Raw genomic sequence first — 22073 nt, forward strand, 5'->3', positions numbered from 1 at the left:
TCCTCTGCCCCAAAGTCCTAAACCTAAGAATATGATTGTATGTAAGGATAAACTCACATCTATATAATTGTTGTTCAGTCGTTTCAGTCATGTCCAATTCTTCATGACCCTGTTTGGGGTTTTCTTGGCAAGGATACTGGAGAGGTTTGCCATTTGCCATTTCCTTTTCCAGCTCATTTTACAGATGAGGAAACTGAGGCAAACAGGGTTAAGTAACTTGTCTAGGGTCATACAGCTAGTGAGTGTCTGAGGCCAGATTTTAACTCAGGAAGATGAGTCATCCTGACTCCAGGTCCAGCACTCTATCCACTGAGCCACTTAGCCCCTTTTTAAAGTGCTTTAAGGTTGACAAAAATGCTTGTCATAAATGATTTTATTGCATTCACACAACAACTGTATGAGGTAGATTCTGTTATTATCTTCATCTTACAAATGAGGAAGCAGAGGTTGAATGACTTGCCTGGGGTCAGACAGCTGGTAAGTATGAGAGTTGAGCTGAGACTCAAACTTGAACTTGACCCCAAATACTGCCCCCTATCCATTCTGTCACATGGGTCACCAACCTTCGTCCCCAAGATGGCCCCGGATCTGATTTTAAAGGGCTGCTTTTTTTCTTATCACTTAGGAGAGTTTCTTCCTGCTACTCCCCCTCCTTGGTGAGAACTGGGGCCTAGTCCCCCCTATTCTCCTTATCACCTGGGTCATCACCATCTTCACTGAAACAGCCCAGGAGAACTGGAGTTGGTAACTTGTCCTCCCACTTTGGAAAGTTGCCAGGCCTGGCTTTGAAAAGAGGAAGAAATTCTATAGGGAAAGCAAACTTTCCTGGCTGGTTAACTTTTTCCATTCATGTTATTTTAGTAAGTGAGGCTATGCAAGTATAACCACTAACCCCTTGTCGGCTTCCTTGCTGTTGACTCCTTGTTGGAGTGACGCCCCATCCCTCTGCCTTTATACTGGCCGTCCCCAATGTCTGCAATGTATTTCCTCCTCACCTCTACCTCTTGTAATCCCTGGTTTCCCTTAAGATTCAGCCCAAGTACCACCCTCTACAAGAAGCCTTCCTGATCTCCCCAGACACTGGTTCATTCCTTCCCAAACCACCTTATGTAGATTTTTGTGTACATCATGTGTATACTTATATGCTCATGTTGTCTCCCCATTAGCATGTAGGTTAGGAACGATTTCATTTTGTTTTTGTCTCTTCCTTGTTTAGTACAATTACTAAGCCTGGCATATATGAGTGCTTAGTAAACCATGGTTGATTTATTTTTATAATAAAAAGATTATTTTGTAGTAACAGTAGGGGGCACAGTATAAAGAGCACCTGACTTAGAGTCACCAGCCCTGGGTTTGAATCCCGTCTCACTACACTTAAAAGTTGTGTGACCACAGCAAAGTTACTCTGTCTCTGAGCTTCAGTTTTCTCATCTAGAAAAATGGGTAGAATCATACTTTTTCACTGTCTGCTCAAGGCCATATGTAAAATGCATTATTATTGTGTTTGTGGTTGTTGTTTTGTTTCTTAACCAAGAGGGATTTGCTATAGCAACACATCTTGCTCACTCCCTACAGTTTGGAGTGGACCATTCAGAAACTGGATGGGATCTAAAAATGACTTTCTAGTGATTTGATGCTGTCTACCTCCTGGGAAATGTAATAGAGCAAGTTTGTAAAAGTAGCCTGACTTTGGGGAGAAAGCATTTGCCCTATTTAATATTTTTTTATCTTTTAATATTTTAGAGCAATTTTGACCATTTCCAGGAAAACTCCTGAACTGTCTCATTAAAAACCCTTCTTCTGGTCATAAATCCTCTTGACCCTTTCTTTTTATTTTATTACTATGGGACCCATTTGCATGACAAGAACAATTTGGGCTTGAAAGTCTTGGTCTGCTGCTGTTCCAAATGTCACAAATAGACAACAATGACCTAGGAGAAGAATGTATGTTGGAAGCAGATGAGCTTTTAAAAGTTCAGTCCCTTTTGAGTGTAAACATTCACACTGGAGGAAGCAAGCAAATTGAAATCTGGGCTAAATGCTCCAGGAATTCCCAGAGGCACTTTTTTTTTTTCAATGAGACCCATGAGTAACTGAAGTAAAAGGAGCAAAAGGGTAAAAAATACATCCCTGATTGTTTGCCTTAAAAATAAAACAAAACAAAATCAAATAGCATAAACAAGCCATCTGTCTTGACTGACTTAATGTTTATCTTGAAAGCAGGGATCTGGATCAGATAATCACTTCAGAGTTGTGCCAGATCACAGAATCACTGAACATTAAGGCTGGAAAGACCATGATAAAATCACAGACTTAGAGCCAGAAGAGGTCATAAAGATCACAAAGTCTCAACTCATTCATTTAAGTAATTGATTTGGAAGGGGGGGGAAGAGTGTCAATTTCGGTCAAATTCCTGTATTGTCCATGTCTAAGAATGTGTGTCTCATTCTGCACCATTACCTTTCTGTCAGGAGGTAGGTAGCATTCTTCACGATCAGTCCTCTGGAATTGATCGTTCATTGCATTATCAGAAGTCTTTCAAAATTGTACAAAAATTTTACAGGGTTTATGCTGTGGTATAAATTGTTCTGGTTCTGCTCACTTCCCTCTGCATCAAACCACATAAGTCTTTCCAGGTTTCTCTGAAACCATCTCTTTTCTCATTTGTTACAGAACAATAGTATGCCATAACATTCATATAGTTATTGGTTCTGCCATGGTACCTGTTAATTTGATGGATGAGGAAACTGAAGCTGGAACTAAGTTTCAGGGTCAGCTAGTTGGGACTGTGTTAGAACAAGAGCTAGGGAATCTTGACTTCCAACCTAATTTGATTCCATTCAGGTCCACCAGTATTCATGAAGCATCTACTTCATGAGTGGCTCTGTAACAGGCACTGGGGATTCAAAGGCAAGGATGTTCCCATGCTCTTGAGGAGCTTTCATTCTTCAAGAAACATCTCCCCAGCATTCCACACTGTTCACAAATTGTATAAAACCTTTACCCCCCCCCCCCCACTTGATCCATGGCTAGAATACCTGTTATTTTCTCATAGAGTCCTAGATTGTTAGAATTGGAAGGATTAGAGATTGCATAGCCCAGACTTTTTCACTTTACACTTGAAGAAACTCAGGTCCAGAGAGGTTCACACAACTGAGGTTCTCCGTGGCAGAGCTGGGAGCAGAACCCGGATTTCCTGAGAAGGCAGAAAGAAGCTCTCCTATGGGCTATTTCTCTATGTTCTCTCCTTGAATGGAGCCCTGTTGTCTTTTTCCCTTAGTTGTATGGATGCCTTTTGTTTTTACACCACATTCTTTCTGAATATTCCCTTCTTCTCCTTCTCAACCCAGGGAGCCTCCCCATTAACAAAGATAAAACAAAAAAAGAAAGCAAAACCAAGACAAATCAATAAAAGCAATTGACATATGGATGGTTGGACGGCATATCCCGAATTCCACCCTCCCTGTCTCCTCAACCTCTCCAGTGAAAGGGAGGAGATGGATTTTTTCTTTTCTCTCCAGAGAACAGATTTGGTCATTATAATTACAGAGCGTTCAGTTTGTTTATTGTTCTTCCTGGTTTTGTGCCCCTCCCCCTCAGTTCTGCTCATTTCACTCCGGATTAGTTTGTATAAGTGTTTCCATCTAGTTCTCTTTTTAAGTTCTTTGTATTTAGAAATATTCATGCTTGTTGATGGTTGTCAAGTTCCTAATAAAAAAGAAAAACTTTCAAAGTCTTCTTATGTTTCCCTGAAGCTTTCATTTTGGTGATTTCCTATGGTTTAGTAATATTCCATAATAGTTTATTTAACAATCTCCCAATCAATTGAATCTTCCATTGTTTCCAGTTCTTAGCCACCATAAAAGCACTGCTGTGAATATTTTGTCCGTCAGTTAGAAAATGTCTGCCTATACTCCACTAACCCAAATACTAGCGCACGTGGATTTGCTTTGTTTGATGGGCCTCAAGGTCACTGAGCTTAAAGACACTTTGCCATCATTGCCATTAAAGTCATTGCCACCATTAAGTGCATGAGATGCTAGGGAAGAATTCTATGAGGAATTCATGAATGTTGTCAGATGGCGTTTAGCTTTTTCTTTTTTAAAATTCAGGGAAGGTTCTATAGGGAACTGGGGGTACAGGGGAAAGGGAGGATATTATAAAATGTTTGGGACATTTAAAAAATCCCCAAAAGGAAAAAAAAATAAAGTTAATAATAAACCTCTCAATCTAAAAGTATTTTTTTTTTTTTTTTGCCTTTTGGAGGGCAGTTGGGGTTAAGTAACTTGCCCAAGGTTACACGGCTCTAAAAGTATTTTTAAAGCATCACCATGTTACTGGTGATATTTAGAGATACAAAGATACTGGTTACATATTTAGAGATACAAAGTGAGACACTCTCTCTATAGACAGAGAATCCAAAGTTGGAAGGAAATTTGGAGACCAATGAACAAGTATTTAGTAAGCCTTCCTGCATAACATCATATAGACCACAGGTATCAAACATGAAGCCCTTAGACTGGCTGTGGCGTTGTGGCTGGTACATGGGAACCAGATTAAAATGTAAGTGGGATATATTTAGCAAATTAATTAAAAATACAGTGGAACATAGATAATGTCAATATGTGGTTTTCTAAGTCAATGTGCATCCACAAGGATCCTTATGTATGATTTAAAGGCCCCTTTTCTTTTTGAGTTAATTTTGCAGATAAGGAAACTGAGGCTGAAGAAGGCTGTGACTTGTCCATAATCACAGACATATTAAGTAAGAGAGTCAGGATTTGAACCAGGCCCCTTTTTATTCCAAATTCAGTGCTCATTTCACACAACTGCTGAAGTCATCTTTGTTCCTTGGGAGTTTTCAGTTTAAAACTTATAAAATCATTGATCATAATGTACCACAAAGAAAGCATGAGCCATAGTAATATAAGCAAATTCAGTTCTTAATTATCCATGATGAAGGCTGAGAAAAGATCAAATAAAATTCATGCCCAATCCTCAAACTGCTTGCAAAGCAATTATTTCAGTTCCTTCCATCAAGCCTTAAAAACATTACAGAATGAAAATTTGCATGTGTACATGTATTTCTTTTGCAGCTATATTATCATATTCATTGAACTCCTGGAGGGGATATAGGTGGGTCATAAGCAACAGCAGGACCCAGGTTTCCCCCAGATTTCCCACCTAGCACATTCTGTTGTCATAGGGTCCCGTATGAAGGCAACGAAAAGAAAACTGGAGCTCTGAAGTCAGAGGACCTGGGTTCAAATTCCATCTCTAATGGTTAGTATCTGAATGATTTTGGGCAAGTTGTTTAACCTCCCTGTGAGTCAGTTTTCTCATCTGTAAGATGGGGAGGTTGGACTGGGTGGATTCTGAATGTATGAGGCAGGATGGGAAGGAGTTTGAGAGACATGGCCCCAACTGTATCTGGACCAGTGGCATCAGATGATAATTCACTAACAGGTTCCATAATCCCGGGCAATCAGAGTTGTGCTAATAATGCTCAGTTTCCTTATTTTTATTATTAGTTTCAGTAATTCACATTTCTATAGGGCTTTAAACTTTACAAATTGCTTTCTTGATGCTGACTCTCCGAGCTAGGCGGTATAATTACTATTCTTTTTCACATGAGAAAACTGAGTCTCAAAGGGTGAGTGACTTATCCAGGGTCACAGTGCTGTTAAGCATTAGAATGGGAACTTGAACTGAAGTATCTCCTGACATTAGGTCTATTACTCTATATACTATGTTGTGTTGCCTCTCACTGGCAAGTGATAATCTGGCATCTACCATGCACTGGGCATGTGTAGACAGATGATCATTGTCAAAGAAGTTCAGAGGGCAGAACCATCACTGTGGACTGAAGTAATTAGGGGAAGATTTCAGGTAACATTCTGAAGAGGAGATGGTGCTTGAATAGGCCCCGGAGGGACCTATAGGATTTTAGTCAGTAAATAGAAGGGCATTATGGGGGAGGGGTATGGAACGAATTACGATATGGAACTTAGCAAAGAATATATATCTTCTAGATTGAGGGGAGAAAGAGGGTATTGCCTCTCAGACCAGTTTTGTGAGACACAGGGCCCAAGGCTTGTGTCAGACTCGACTCTACCAGACGGGCTGAGTAGTCTTGGGTGCAAAGTAACATCTCTAGGACCTTTCCATCACTATCTATCACGAAAGGAGAAGTGTACTTGGCTTATGTAGTAGCCACTGCTTTCTGCCTCACTAGCTTGAGACAGCTGAAGTCTTTTACCTCATCCCTATGGCCTAAAACAGTCCCACAGGAAAAAAGAAAGCCTGTTTACTATAGCAAAGCACTTTGCTTGGGAAAAAAAAAACAACATTTCGACCAGAATTGAAAGTGGTCCAGGAGCATCCAACTGTGCAGGATGTTGGGCGGATGAGCTAATGAGTGATTGCTGGGTTCTCTGAAATCTCAAAGTGCTGGGAATATACTGTGTATTCTGGCCATGCCCATGAAAAGCTGGGTAGCTGGAAAGAGTGATAGACAATTTGTTTCCCTCTTGAGGGTCATACGCTGGCCTGTGCCCAGGATTGGTCCCTTTGTGTTGGGAACTCTTTTTGACTTTAGTAGGAGTTCATTAGGCCAAGCTGGGACAAGGGCAATGGCCATGTGCTTCTTGGCTTCAGAGGTAAATTGCATTTTTTTTTTAAACTTATATTGTGGGTGAGCAGTGGGATCTCCCCACATTGATAAAGCCTCCACCTGGTAGCATCATGTATTGGGAATTGATCTGTTAGTGAAGGACAGGTTTTCTGGCCATGGGAGGATTCTGATGGTTCTAGGATAGTGGGGAGAGCGAGAAAGAGAGAGAGAGAGAGAGAGAGAGAAAGAGAGAGAGAGAGAGACAGAGAGAGAGAGAGAAAGAGAAAGAGAGAGGAGGGAGAAGGAAAAGAAAGGGAAAGAGAGAAAGCTAGAAGAGAGAAAGTGAGAGAGGGAGAGAGAATAGAAGGGGGAAGAGGAGAAGAGAGAAGCAGTGCATTTGATAGTAGAAATTTGAGATTAATAGGTCTTCTCTTCCCATTAAAATATCTTTCTGGGGCTTTTCTCTCTGAGCTGACTGAAGTATCCATGGTTAGAGATATTTAGAAACAAAAATATTTTTTAATATGTGCAAGCTAGTTTATGTTTAAGGAAATGCCTTCTTGAAAACTGAGGTTTGCTTGAGGCAAGTTATCAGGAAGCTGCACCTTTGTCTTTGGAGACAAGCATTGAACAGGATCCTGAAGTCTTTCCTCAGTCTTTGGGGTGGGGGGTATGTGGGCCTGGCTGTCGTGACTCACTGAGGCTCTGTGTTGCTGTTTCTGGCTTTTCCCTGGTACATTGTATGTTCAATGGCAAGTCTCACGCTCAGATGGGCTATTTAGCTGCCCCAAACTAAATACCCATCAGTGATGGGTCAATTCTTTTGCAGTTATTCTTTCTGTGGTTGTTGCTTCTTGGTAGGCAGTGAAGTTCAATGAAAAAATAACGCCAGTTTTGGAGTCAGAGGACCTGGGTTCAAATTCTGCTTTTACCTGGGTGACCCTGAATAACTTTTCTTGCCTGTAGCTCCTATGATAACTTCTAGCTCAAAACTTATGATACTGTAACTACCAATATTGGGTCTATTTTTACTCAATTTACTCATTTTACACAGGGACCAAGGACCTAAGAATGTTTTAAGACAAAGTGCTTTGAGATCCTGTAGTATGTCTATGTAAGGTAGTGGGAAACACCTTCCAAATGATGATTTATTCACAGTGGGAAAGATTGTAAGAGCTTGAGTGTAATTTTATTGACTATATTTGATGGAGAGTCGCATTAGAGGAGGGAAAACATCTGGATTTTGCTATTCCAGCTGTTGGGAGAGGGAAAGGGAAAGAAATGGTGACAATTAGGAAAGAAGAGTTTTGATTGCCTTCCCCTTGAAACAGGCTACGTGCTGATCTGAGCTGGAGTTCTCTAACCTCAAGCCAGAATTGTCTTAGACCTAGGGAGGTAGAAATGGAGATGGAGCAGGTGTTTAAAAGATCGGCAAACATTTGCTTCTCAGACATTGCAACATAGAGAGGTTAAGGGAAATCAAAATCATAGTCAAGCCAAAGAAAAGATCTTAGGACCATCTGCTAAGGAGAGGAAGCACTTGAGCTTTGTAGATGATCTATGAACTTTGTTTGGACACCACTTAAAACCCCCCAAGCTTCTAATTTACTAAGAATCAAACCTCCTTGTATTTCCTTATGCGCAGCTGTTCTTCATTTCCTGCAAGCACAGAAGGAGAGGAAGAAATGGATTTGAGTTGCAGGAGAGGGATTTAGGTTAGACTGCACTGGGACAACTACAGCATTTGGACCTGGCCCCCCTCCCCCCCCAGGACCTTCTATCCCCCCCCAAGGCTTTCTGCCCCCTACCTATTTAGGCAGCACCTCCTTCAGTAAGTTTGTGCACCCACTCAGGGAAGCTTCTGTGGGTCCACGGTCTGAGCCTGCCAACTGCCTCGCCTGGACAAGTGAGTTTAACTACTTGCTACTCCCTGGAAATGATGCTGACTTGCTCTTGAAATCTTTGACAGGGTGCCAGACCCTGCTGTATTTGGAAATGCCTCCTGTGGCAAGAGGAGAGGTTGGTTTGCTCAACCTGACAATCTTCCCCCTGCCCCCACCTCACCTTACCATCTCTGAGGTTTCTAGAGATGCACCCATGATACCTCATATCTTATACTTTGTGCTGTTTCAATGTGCGGCCCATGGCATGTTGCATGGGGCTTTTCAGAGGATGGTGCCCTGTTGAGGCTAGTCTGGTATTCGATAATTCTGGATCCTTCTCCTTTGTTCTCCTTCCTTTTTCATCCTTTCCTCTCCTGTTCCTTCTTTTCCTATTTCTCCTCTTTTCCCTCTGTAATGTTAGTGGGATTTAAGATCTTCCTCCACCCATGAATAGGCCTCATGTGGAGCCCATTAAGGGAAGCTTGCTTAGGGGAGACTCGTTTGTAGGAAGGCTTTCACTCCTTTTGTTAATTTCTAATTAGGCAATGAGTCAGGAGGGTTGTGATGTCCTCTGGCTCTAAAAAAGGATATTATACTCTAAGGTTAGCATTTTGCTTTGGGGCTCACTCATTGGAAGAGTGTTCTCCTGATTTGACCAGATGAGACTCTGGGTAACTGTTAAGGACACTCTCCCCCCATAGTTAGAAATGTATTGCCTGGGTCAGACAGTTGGATCTGTCTGTTGATATGTGCTAATTTCTCAGACAGTTAGAAGCCCTGTCTGTTGGTCTTTATTTCTCTGCTTGTATTTGCTCTATTTTCTTTGTTTCAATTTTCTCTGAAATTCAGTGTGCTGACTGAACTAATGAATGTAATTAAAAAGATTGTTGATCCCTTGAACAGCTATCTTTCCTAATAAAGCAAATCTAAGATCCTATGCTAGCAGCGATCCTGGGTATGCCAGCGTGGTTGCCGCTACACCCTTCTTTTCCCTTCTCCTGTTCTCCCCCCTCCTTCTCCTGTTCTCCATTCTCATCCCCCTCCTCTTTCTCTTCCCCTCCTTCCTCCTCTTCTTCTTACCTCTCTGTATCTTCTTCCTCCTCTTCCTTTTCTTCCTCTTCCTTCTTTCCCCTCCATCTCTTCCCGCCCCTGCCTCTCCTCTTCTCCCTCCTAATCCCCTTTTTCTTTTTCTTCCCCTCCCCGATCCTCCCCCTACCCCTCTTCTTCCCATTCCCTCCCTCCTCCATTCCTTCTCCTCTATTCTCTTCTGGTTCCCAGGTCAGCCTAGCCATGCTGTTAGAGAGGGTGTCTTGCTCTCAGGTTTACTACTTGTCAAGGATTATGATAATATTTATAAAGTGGTTTTGATTCTCAAATAAAGGCCATCTTCATTATAAGACCGCTAAGCACTTCTTATCATGAAGACATTATTTGGGAGGAAAATGGCACCTGCTTTTCTTTCCCTCATTGCATGTGACATGCCTTGGTGGCTCAGGAGAGGGTGCTGGCTCATTCCCCTTCTTAGCATCTTTGCTGAAAACCAGAGCCCCTATTCTTCATCAGAATATGATAAGAACAAGAATAAAGAGGAAATGTTACTGGTCACTGTAGTCACAGGGAAAGCCATGTCTCCTCCCCCACCCCCAAGCCCCAGCCCTCAGCATCCTATTAAAAACTCTCAGTTGTCTCTCACCCCAGCCGGTGCAACAGATAGAGTTCAAGATCTGAAGTTAGGAAGACCCAAGTTCAAATCCAGCCTCAGACATTTACTAACTGTGGGAGCCTGAGCAAGTGACATAAGCCCTGTTTGCCTCAGTTTCCTCATCTGTAAAATGGGAATAATAATAGCACCTACCTTCCAAGGTTGTAAGGATCAAGTGAGATAATAATTATAAAGTTCTTCGTACAGTACCTGGTATATCGTAAGTGCCACAAAAAATGTTAGTTATTACATCATTATTATTCAGCAGCTGACTTGGAAATCATCTGCAAAATCACCTGGCCCCTTTGTATGAAGCAGGTCTTATACGTAACTTGCTGACCTTTGGTGACCTTGAAGTCCCCAGGCTGTAAACTCTGTGAGTTTTCCTTTTGCATTTATTATTTATTTATTGCCCATCTTAAAGCTTCATTAGGCAGTGACCCCATTTCTTCTGATTGTTGACCGGCGCAGGAGGGGTTTGACTTTTCAGACAATCCTCCCTGGAATCTTGAATGATCTCAGCTCCAAACTTCTTATCTTTTCCTTTTTTCCAGATGCCTTATGCTTATTTTATAACCACTAGTCCTATCACAAACCATCTTGGACACCATTCCCTGCATATCTTCTTGACACTCTTAGAAGCTGGTGAGTGATTGCAGAGAACTGGATATCTCAGGGCAGGTATGCCATAATGTTTTCTGTTGGCCTGCTGGGTGTAGAAATTAACCTTCCTCCCCTTTCTTCCTTTCCTTCTGTTTTCTTCCCTCCTTTCCTTCTTTTCCCTTTTCATTTTCCTCCTTCTCCCCTTTCCCCTTTTCCAACACAGTTCCTTCAAAGCAAAAAACAAACCAAAAAAACTCCCAGTGAAATACACAAGGAAAAGCTGTGCAAGGTTTTTTCTCCAACAAGATGTGTTGACATAACATAATTTGGATTTCTTTACCAATTCCAGAAAATACAATTTGTGTGCCTGTCAGGAAGTGGATGTAATTTTTTTTTCTACACTGTAGTCTACCATGTCCCTAAGAGCTACAAAAATGAATATAAGGTTAAAAATAAGACCTGTAAGGTCAGCTAAATGAAGGTAGCTTCTTAGAAGGGGAATGATAAGCAGCATTCCAGCATTTCTCACAAGGACAGAATAGGAGCAGGAAATTGACTTAAGCTATAGAAATGACAGATTTGGGTTATAGAAAGAAAAACTAAGCTGACTGGGAGAACTGTTAAATATTAGAATGGGTTATTGTGCTGTTTGTAGTCAGCAAGTTTGGCTTTGGGTTTGTAAAGGTTATATTTAACAAGACTGAATTTTCTTTAAAGTACTTGACATAGAGTTGAGGTCAAATGACACTGGGTGGATTATGGTACCTTGGTGTTGGCTGTGTGGTTCAAACAGCTAGACTTTCCATAGGTTTGGTTAACTGAGAGATCTAAGTTAGCATGCTTTTGCATTCAATAATACTTTTTGTATAACTTAATTCTTTATTGAAATAGTTAAAAACAAACTTTAGGGGCGGTCAGGTGGTGCAGTGAGTAAGAGCGCTGGCCCCGGCGTCGGGAGAAGGGATCCGTTCCCGCTTCAGATACTCGACACCCACAGGAAAATAACTGGCCATGTAACCTTGAGCAAGTTACTTAACCCCAATTGCTTAAAAAAAATAAATGAAAATATAAAAAACTTACATTTGGATTGTAACTAAAAATCTATAATTTAGAAAGTTTAAGGAAGTACAGATTAGAGGTAGAAAAATACTTTATAAGGTTCTTTTCTATCACTGTTTACTGCTAGTTTTCCTGCAGATCAGCTCATCTTGATTGACTTATCTTTTGACTTAGAGGAAAACTCTCCTGAGTGATATTCTATACTTCAGAGTATCTTGATTTTTGAAAGCCCTTACTGGTAGCTCTTCTCATCTGTCTACAATTTCTTTCATTCTAGCCATAACAAATCTGTTTATCCTGCTTAAATGGGGGTGATTTGTGAAAGGAATTATCTTATTCTTTCCAGTTCCCTTGGCTCTTATCTAGAAAATCTTTCCATCCCCTGGCAGAAGCAGAGAGACCCTTTTCATGCAATGTCCATGTCAACTGCATGTATATGATAATTTTTTGCAAGCAAAAAGTCATTTTTCTACCTGACTTATTAAAAAATTTTGGTCTCAAAATCATATTTTATTGCTGTCTTTTACCTCCTGTTCTTTTAGATATGTATATATGATCTATATTATACATACACTTATACATACGAACAACACAGGACACAAAGAAAAACAAACAAAGGATTGTGTCTGACTTTGTGAACTTCAGTTAAGTACCTTTTTGGGAAAGAGAATACTAATTTAACAAGGCAGAAACAAAGTAACAGTCTCATCTCATTGTTTTCTTCTTTTTTTCTTCTATTTGAAAATGTTTTATTCATGTTCTTTTCTTTCTTTTTTTTAATCTATTTATCTTATTTAATCACGATTCACTAAGTTGGCCTCCTTCCCCCACCTTGTAACAAGAAAGCATGGCCAAGGAAACCAAGTTCACAAGTTCGTCACATGTCATTCTGCACCTCTAGACCAGCATTTTTTGCCAAGAGGCAGCTAGGTGGCTCAGTGGGTACAGTGCTGGGCATAAAGCCAGGAAGACTCCTCTTCCTGAGTTCAAATCCATTCTCCAACACTTATTAGTTGTGTGACCCTGGGCAAGTCAGTTTAACCCTGTTTGCCTCAGTTCCTCATCTGTCAAATGAGCTGGAGAAGGAAATGGCAAACCACTGTAGTATCTCTGCCAAGAAAACCCCAAATGAGTCAGACACAACTGCAAATAACTGAACAACCACAAAAAGAAGGCATGCTTCATTATCAGTCTTTTGGAGTCATGATTACCACTGCAATTGATCAGAATTCTGAAGTCTTGTAAAGTTGATTTCTTTTTACAATATTGTAAATTATTTTCCTGGTTCAGCTCTTTTCACCTTGCATCAGTTCACACGACTAAGTTTCTCTGAATCCTTCAGTGTGGTCATTTCTTTCTTTCTTTTTTTTTTTTTTAAAGCAATTGGGGTTAAGTAACTTGCTCAAGGTTACATGGCCAGTTATTTTGTGTGGGTGCCAAGTATCTGAGGCCGGAACTGATCCCGGGTCTTCCGATGCCAGGGCCAGCCCTCTTACTCACTGCGCCACCTGGCCACCCCATAGTGTTGTCATTTCTTATCATGAAATAATATTCCACTATATTCACATACCACAATTTGTTGAGCCATTCCCCAGCTGGTGGACACTCACTTTGTTTTCAGTTCTTTGCTACAACAAAAAATACTGCTATAAATATTTTTGTGCACGTGTGTCCCTTTCCCTTGTTGCTGACCTCTTAGGAGCATTTGTCTTTAACAACATTTTACTGATGTTTTCATTTACACTATCGTCATCATTATGCATTGTTCTCTTGGTTCTTTCATTCTGTGTCAGTTCACAGGCCTTCCCACGTGTTTCTGAATTCAGTACATTTATTATTTCCATTCATATGCCACAATTGCTGAGGGCCGCAGAGTGCTGTTAGACCGCATGGGGCAGCAAGTGGTAAATGTGCTCAATTTGGAGCCAGAGGATTTGGGTCCAAATCTCAGCTCAGCTACTTATTAACTATGTGGCTGGGGGAAGTCACATGACTTCTACAGGCTTTACTTTCCTCATCTGTTAATTGGGGGGGAAGGGTTTGGACCAAATGACCTTGAAGACCTTTCCAGATCTAAATCTATGTTCCTGTGAATATCTATATCTATATAGGCATAGATACACACACATAACACGTACACATAGGTGTGTATATGTATTGTTTTTGTCGCTGGCCTCCTTGGGTATATATATAACCAAGAGTAGATAGTTACTATACAATAATAATATATAGTGACTCAGTTGCATAATTCCAAATTATTGGACCAATTGATGGCTCTGACAATTCTGTATTACTTAGTGTGCTTGTTTCCTCATCATTCTTCTAACATTGACCTTTGTTATCTTTTATCATCTTTACTAATTTAATTGGTATGAGGTAAAACCTTAAAATTGTTTTAATTTGCATTTCTCTTATTATTTGTCATTTAGAGCATTTTTATATAGTTCTTTTGACTTTTTTTTAAGAGACCTGGGATTTATTGACAATTTGTATAAGCTTCTTTTTTCCTTCCACACATGTTAGGAGCACTCTAGCTTCCCTGCAATTTTTATAGCCTGGCTTTTGATACAACCTTGAAGTTATAAAAGCTGAGAAAATAAATGATATCAAAACATAATTTTAAAAGGCACATTTAAAGACAACATAACAAGGCTTTCCATCTTGATACGCTAAGTGGTTTTTCCATAGTTACTGAGTGATGTTGAGGAACCATCTTCCCTGAATATCTTTCAACATTGTTCAACATTCAGCAAGCATCTACTTGGTGCCAAGCTGGGCAGAGCTTTGTCCTAGGCCCTGCAGCGGATGCAAAAGAAAGAGAAGACATGATTCTGACCCTAAGTAACTAATAATTTAGCAGGAGAGACAACAGAAACACACGAAATGAATGAATGAGCTCAAATAGTATTTCATAAGCTTGTTGAATGATTGATTGATCTATGCTCTTGGGAGTCATGCACAGACGTGCACTTATCATAACAGGTAAAGTTAGCCAGGGAATGCTCCTTGCAGTAGAGAGATACTGGGTCAGGATTTGAATTAGGTGGGAGACATAGAGTAGCCCAGAAGACTGAGAAACATTCTAGCTGAGCACAGTAGTCTGGGCAAGAACTTTGAGGTGGGAATAAGGGGACTATAAACAGATTAGATATTCTGGCTGTCTCTCATGTGACTAGAATGATTGGAATAGTTTCAGATGTACTAACTGACCCAGCAATAGCCCTTCCTGTTTTGAGATTCTCCAGGCATGCAAAGGCTTTGCAGTGTTAGACTTGTTGATTGTGCCTGTGTGTTAAAATGAATCATTCAGGTTTTTTTTTTCTTTAAAAAAAAAAAGCAGCAACAACAATAATAGCACTTATAGGTTTGCAAAGAGCTTTAAATAGATCATCTCATTTGATTTAATCCTCACAGTACTTTTGTGAGGTAGGTGCCATAACTGTCTCCATTATACTGATGAGGAAACTGAGTTTGAGAGAGGTTAAGGGATTTGTCCAAGATCTCATAACTGGTAAGTGTCTGAATCAAGATTTGAACTCAGGTCTTCCCAACTCCTAAGCCTGATATTCTATACACTATGCAGCCTTTTAAAAATAAATAATCATAGGGGCAGCCAGGTGGCTCAGCAAGTAAGAGCACCGGCTCCAGTGTCGGGATGACCTGGATCAAATCCGGGCTCAGATACTCAGCACCACACCCAGAAATAACTGGCTGTGTAACCTTGAGCAAGTTACTTCACCCCGATTGCTTTAAAAATAAATAAATAAATAATCATAAATTTGCATCCAGAAACATGAAGTAAAGAATAATATTCCTAATATAATTACATAATCTGAATTTTTTATATAATTTTTTTTCTTTTTGCCCTCCAATCGGGGTTAAGTGACTTGTCCAAAGTCACATGACTAGTAAGTGTAAAGTGTCTGAGGTCAGATTTGAACTCTGGTCCTCCTGACTCCAGGGCTGGTGCTCTATTCACTGTGCCACCTAGCTGCCCCCACTATTTATATTTTATAATGAGAAAGTGTAACAATAAAAAATTACTCATTTTTTCTGACCCTTCTGATCTCTCCTCTGCCTGTATATCAATAAAAGTTTGTTGCTCTTATTTTTATAAAGGCTTCATTCATATATATGTTCTAATCTTGCAATTTAAACTGTTTTGTATCAGTCTTTCCATATTTTTTTGTATTCTTCATATTTGTCATTTTTAATGGAATAAGGATTGATTCCTTAGCTATTGGACACAAAATTTCCCTTCAGATTTAGGAATCACAAATGAAGCAGCTTTGAATATTGCTTACATGTGAGATCAAAGTCCCAGATGAAGTGCCTAATGAGAATATTCCCACCTAGCAAGGGATATAATCAAAGTTCCCAACATCCTTTAACTTCATCCGCTTGGCCTAGCTCTCCTGGTCACACTATACATCCATCTAGTTCTTTCTTGCTGCTTCATTCCATCTTTAGGATAGTATTCTAGCATCACTGAATAAAAAAGTATGATCACTTTTGTAAAGCCTATAGCATATTACCACACTGTCTTCTAAAAACTTTGACAGTTGTACCAACAACGCTACATGGGACCTGTTCCCCCATGGCTCTCTGTCAACGCTGAACTGTAATTTTAAGCTATTTTGTTCAGTCTGTGAGGAGTAAGGTGTTACTTTACCTTGCATTTGTTTTTTTTTTTTTATCTCTTGGATTATTAGAGAGTTTGATGTATTTTTCAAGAGATTTTCAGTTTTCCTCTTTTGAAAAATGTGAGTTCATACTCTATTCTTTAATCACTTGTCTACAAGAGCAGTACTTAAAATTTATATCAGCTCCTTATGGAGTCTATATATCCAACTTTATTAGATACCTTCACTTCAGTCTCTTTTTTTTTGTTCTACAGTGGGAGAGTTTTGTCTCACATCTTTATTTTTTATATAGCGGAATTAATCTATTCTTATCTTCAACATATTTTAAAAATATTTAAATTTAATTCAATTAATAACTATTTCTTTTCTCTTGCCTCCGACCCTCTACTGGAAAACAAAAACAAAACCCTTTTAACAATTATGCATAGTGAAGCAAAGCAAATTCCCACAGTCTATCAACTTTCTGGCAGGTATCTCTAATACTTTCTTCCATTTGTTCATTAGTTAAAGCTTATTCTCCACTCCTCAACCAAGGTAAATATATTATTCCTTTTTCTTTCCATTTTTAATGATTTAAGAATATTTAGACCATTTGTCAACTAGAATTGGTCACAGTATTTGGTGTGGAGGAGCTGATTCATTCATCTTAATAAGCCTGTTGTTTGTAGTGAAGCCCCCAGTGGGTAGGAAAGAGGACCTGAGAAGCCCTTTCTCTACCCAGACGAATGCCTCAGGTTCTCTCCCACTCTCTCTTCAGGAAAGCAGCTAGGTGAACTGTACTGATCCACATAGGAGCCCATGGGGGCATTTGAGTGACCCCTTGCTTCCTTCTTTTATCTTCTGCATGTTGATGAGACCTAGCTCCCAAAGTATGGATTACAATCCAGTGCCCAGCTTTTTATTTCTCCTGAATGAAGACAAAGCAAGACTTATTTAATGCTCACCCTGCTGGATGGAATTAGGTTACTGCCCAGTTTTCAATACGGAGGCAGTGGGGAGGACACGACAGGACAAAGTGACTTGTTCAGCAGAGTTTGGGTACTTCCCTTGGGTAATTATTTCAAGTTTTGTCAGAATAGCAAAGTTGAGAACTTTGAGGGTTTTGCTTTGTGTGTGGGGCCCTAGAGCTGGGAGTTGAATTCTCAAATGTCCTTTAATTCTGGAACATGCTATACCAGGAAATACATTTCTAGATTTATCTGCAGATGCTGTGTATCTCCCCAGGCATGGTTATAGTGTGGGTCAAGACATGCAGAAGGGAAGGAAAGGGAAGGGAAAGGAACAAGCATTTATTAAATGCCTACTCTGTGCCATATGCTATGCTAAGCGCTTTATAAAAAGCAGAGCCCAAAGGTCTGGTTTTGATCCTTGCCTTTGACACTTATTAAACATGTCATAGCCTCTCTGAGCCTCAGTTTCCTTATCTGGTAAAATCGGATTAATGAGATTTGCACTGCCTATCTCATAGGGCTGAAAGCACTCTAAAAACTGCAAAGCACTATTTAAATGCAAGTTATTATACCTTATAGGTATATGGTAATATGTAACGTATCCTTTTTGGTAGAATCTGGCAAGATTGACAAGCAGGAATTGTTTGTCCCAAACAATACCATTTTAACTGGTTTTGATGATACCGAGTAATATGTATGTAAAGTGTTTTGCCACTATTAAGTTTTGTATAAATGAGTAATTGTTGCTAATTCTAATAATGCAGAACTTCATAGGGAGTTCTGGGGTCCTTTGACAAACTGAGTGACTGTTGGGCACATCCTAACCCAGGGACACCAAGATTCTCTGTATTCAAAATTCTTCTGGCAGAAAGGCTCAGGCCTCTGCTGCACTTTCTTTGGGCTTGTGGTTTCAGAGAAAGACACCTTTGGACAGTATGTGTGATGTCAACCATGATCCCTGCTCAAAAGAGTTTAAACAGAGGATAACTTCATTCTCTAAGGGGAAATGTTGGAAGGGAAATCATTTACTTATTTATTTGTTTTTAAAGACAGGCTGGAAAGAACCAGTGGCTACCTGTGGCTCAGTCCCCATAATTAACTGCTGCTTCAGCCTGCTCTAACTCCTTCCCTTCTCCTGGGGGCTCCCCACAAGAATGCTGAATTTAGCGTGGACTCCCGTTTTGAATAATTTGCTGTAACTTATAACTAGCAAATTCAAGAGCTCTAATAGCCTCAGGCTCTCAGTACTGGGGATCTGTGTCACCACAGCCAGCACACTAATATTCTTGTGAGACCTCCGCTTTTAAGGAGGGCTATGCTGGCTGTTAGCAAGCAGATGAGGGAAGCCCAGGCTGGTCTGTTGATGCAGTATATATACTGACAAAGTGGTCTTCAGTTATTGGTAGCATTGTATTTGAAAATGAAAGACCCAGAATCCTTAGAGGGCTGAAAATTCCCACCTTGTGCCCTAAGGTCTTAGAGGTAAAAGAATGTGTCATTCTGACTCTGTGGCCTCCCACGGTGTCATGTACAGAGTCTTGACTGATGGATGTTCCTAACTGTGGTAGCTGTTGGAGACATGGTAGAGGACCACTCTGCTGCTGGAACAAGATGCCCCCCCAGGTTAAGCTCATGACTTCTAATCTTATCCCCATACCTTGACTGCTACCACCTCCTTGAGCCTCCTCTGAATGGACGGCCAGAGGGTGGAGTAACAAACTCCTCCAAATGCCTTCCTTTCTAGAGGGCAGAAACTGTACTTTTCAGTTCACTCTAACTCTTCACTTGCGTTTCTGCCTGGTTTCAACTCCACAGAAGGTTATCCTCTCATGCCAGGTACTCCTTTGATTCATGCCCCCCACTCTGGCTTTCCTGCCTTCTTCATCTCCCCCTCCTCCCATTAGATTGTAAGTTCCTGGAGGGCAAAGACTGTCTTTTTTTTTTGAGGGAATAGGGCAGGGCAATTGGGGTTAAGTGACTTGCCCAAGGTCACATGGCTAGTTTTTGTGCTAAGTGTCTGAGGCCAGATTTGAACTCAGGTCCTCCTGACTCCTGGGCTGGTGCTCTATTCACTGCGCCACCAAGCTGCCCCCAAAGACTGTCTTTTTAAAAAAATTATATCTAGGGGTGGCTAGATGGCGCAGTGAGTAGAGCACCGGCCCTGGAGGACCTGAGTTCAAATGCGGCCTCCGATACTTAACGCTTACTAGCTGTATGACCTTGAGCAAGTCACTAAGCCCCAACTGCCCAGCCTTTCCCCCTCCAAAACCAAAAAAGAGTGAGGAATAACAGATGAACAGTTCATATGTTACACGTGTACCCACATAATGGCGAGAGACCTTGAGAAAGGCCCTTGCTGTGTTTATTGGACCCCTTGTGAAGGACATGAGCAAGAGGAGGATGAGAAGGTTTGGACATGTTAAGATTGGTGCTGTTGGATGGAACACATGCCTAGGTGAGGTTACAGAGTCACTGCAAAATGTCGAAGTGTGTCTTTATAAGAATTCTCTTTTGCTACTTATTTAAGTATGTGTTAGGCCTAAATGAAACACACTACATTTAGGCACTATTATTCCTTTCCCTACCTATGGAGGCAGAATCATTCTAGCCCAGCAAGGTGACATGATGAAAATTTCATTTGAATTTTGAAATTTTGAAATTTCATTTCAAAAAATCATTTTAAAAAAATCACATCAAAAAAGATGAAATCATTCACCCATGATTCAACAAGCATTTGTTAGCCAGGTACTGGGCTTATAAAGAAAAAAAAAAGAAACCGTGGCTACCTTCAATGAGATTACATTTCATGAAGGAGAAAGCAACATATACACTAAAATTTCTGGAGGGAAGGGCACTAGCAATTGGGGATGGGGGGGGGGATCAGAATAGGTTTCCTATAAGAAGTTGTACATGAGCTGGTCTTTGAAAGAAGTTAGGGATTATCTGATGTAGAGGTGAAGAGGGAATTCATTTTAGGCCTGGCTGTTGACCTATGCAGAGACATAAGATGAGAAATGAAATGTTATGGACAGGGTATAGCAAGTAGATAATTTTGACTGTTGAAGGAGAGTAATGTGTGGTAAACCTGGCAAATTTCAAACAAAGGGGTTTGTGTTTTTTCTTAGAGGTAAGAAAGAGTGAGCCATTGGAACTTCATGAGCAGGAGAGTAACATGGTCAGGTTTGTTCTTTAAGAATACCTATTTTGCAGTTGTGTGGAATATAAATTAGAGAAGAGAGACATTGGAAGCAGGAACGTTAATGAGGAAACTTTTGCAGCAGTCCTGGCAAGAGTTGATGATGAATTAGTATGGTGGCTGTATGAAAAGAAAGGAGTAAGATGTGAGATGAAAGGAATTTCTATTCACCTCTTTCAATCGGCTGTTGAGTGAATGAAACAAATCACTTCATCTTGCTGGGTTTGAGTGATTCTGTCTCCATAAGTGGGTAGAGAAATAACAGTGCCTAAATGTAAATGGGCCAATTCTCCCATCTTGGACCTAACATATACTTTTGTTAGCAAAGGAGACTAGAATAGCAAAATAGGTAGCTTCCTAACAGTCATGAAGTAAACTTCAAGAAGAAATGTTTAAACTCTAGAATGGAGCCAATTGCTTCTTCAGCTCTGTGTTCCCATTTTGGGGTGTCATGATACTTGTAGAGTGCCCTGGGAATCCTGAAATATAGAACAGAAGGGGAGAAAGAATGGAAAGAAATTACAGGAAAAATGGAAGGGGAGAAAGGGAGAAGGGTAATGAGTGAGGGGAGGAGAGAAAAGAATGGTAATGATAATACAATATTTACTATAGGTGCCACTATAAAGTCATTGTTTTGGGGTGGCCAGGTAGCACAGTGAGTAACAGCACCAGCTCCAGTGTTAGGATGACCTGGAGATAGAATCCCGGACTCAGACACTTAGCACCCACCCAGAAACACCTGGCCATGTAACCTTGAGCAAGTTATTTAACCCCAATTGCTTAGGGGCAGCCAGGTGGCTCAGCGAGTAAGAGCTCCGGCTCCTGTATTGGGATGACCTGGAGATTGAATCCCAGGCTCAGACACTCAGCACCACACCCAGAAATAACTGGCCGTGTAACCTTGAGTAAGTTACTTAACCCCGATTGCTTTTAAAAAAAAAAAAGTCATTGTTTTTAGTTTTATGCAAATATACCAAAGCATCTATGTTCAAATGAGGCAGCCCCATTAAAGGAAATCTCTTGTGTTTGGGGAGGGAGAGAGGAGAGGACACTCCACTTTCATTCTGATAGATTTTGCCATGGATCAGTACATTTCTGGGGCTCTTCTTTGGGAATTACTTTTGAAGCTCATTTTCCTGAAGAGGCAAATCTTTTTTTTTTTGTTGTTGCTTTTTGGAGGACAGTTGGGGTTAAGTGGTTTGCCCAAAGTCACACGGCTACTTTTTGTGTTGTGTCTGAGGCTGGATTTGAACTCAGGTCCTCCTGACTCCAGGGCCAGTGCTCTACTCACTACGCTACCTAGCCGCCCCTGAAGAGGCAAATCTTGCCACATTGAGGTTGCAATTGTTCTTTTTGGAAATGGTCAAAGTCATTGTTGAATACGTTTGGTAATACCACTTTTAGTTTAAAGAAAATATCTCATG

The 22073-nt window shown here is 40.5% G+C and overlaps 1 protein-coding gene and 1 long non-coding RNA gene across 3 annotated transcripts in view; both read left to right on the forward strand.

The window, feature by feature from the left end:
* The window catches only part of LOC138171490 (PDZ domain-containing protein 2-like), a 539177-nt gene that overhangs the window by 34701 nt on the left and 482403 nt on the right, over positions 1 to 22073 (forward strand). Inside the window, exon 2 of one of the 2 annotated variants that reach the window (XM_069101003.1) lies at positions 10753 to 10879. The exons of the other annotated variant lie outside the window; for it this stretch is intronic. The gene's annotated coding sequence lies outside the window, so the exon portion shown is untranslated. The remainder of the gene's footprint in view (positions 1 to 10752; positions 10880 to 22073) is intronic. 2 annotated transcript variants of the gene reach the window in all.
* Positions 1 to 22073, forward strand: part of LOC138171518 (uncharacterized) — a 579386-nt gene that overhangs the window by 21120 nt on the left and 536193 nt on the right. The gene's annotated exons all lie outside the window — the stretch shown is intronic.

This window comes from Petaurus breviceps, unplaced genomic scaffold (assembly GCF_028583685.1).
Source record: "Petaurus breviceps papuanus isolate PSGF00001 unplaced genomic scaffold, PetGlider_PUasm1.0 128, whole genome shotgun sequence".
Classification (NCBI taxonomy): Eukaryota; Metazoa; Chordata; class Mammalia; order Diprotodontia; family Petauridae; genus Petaurus; species Petaurus breviceps.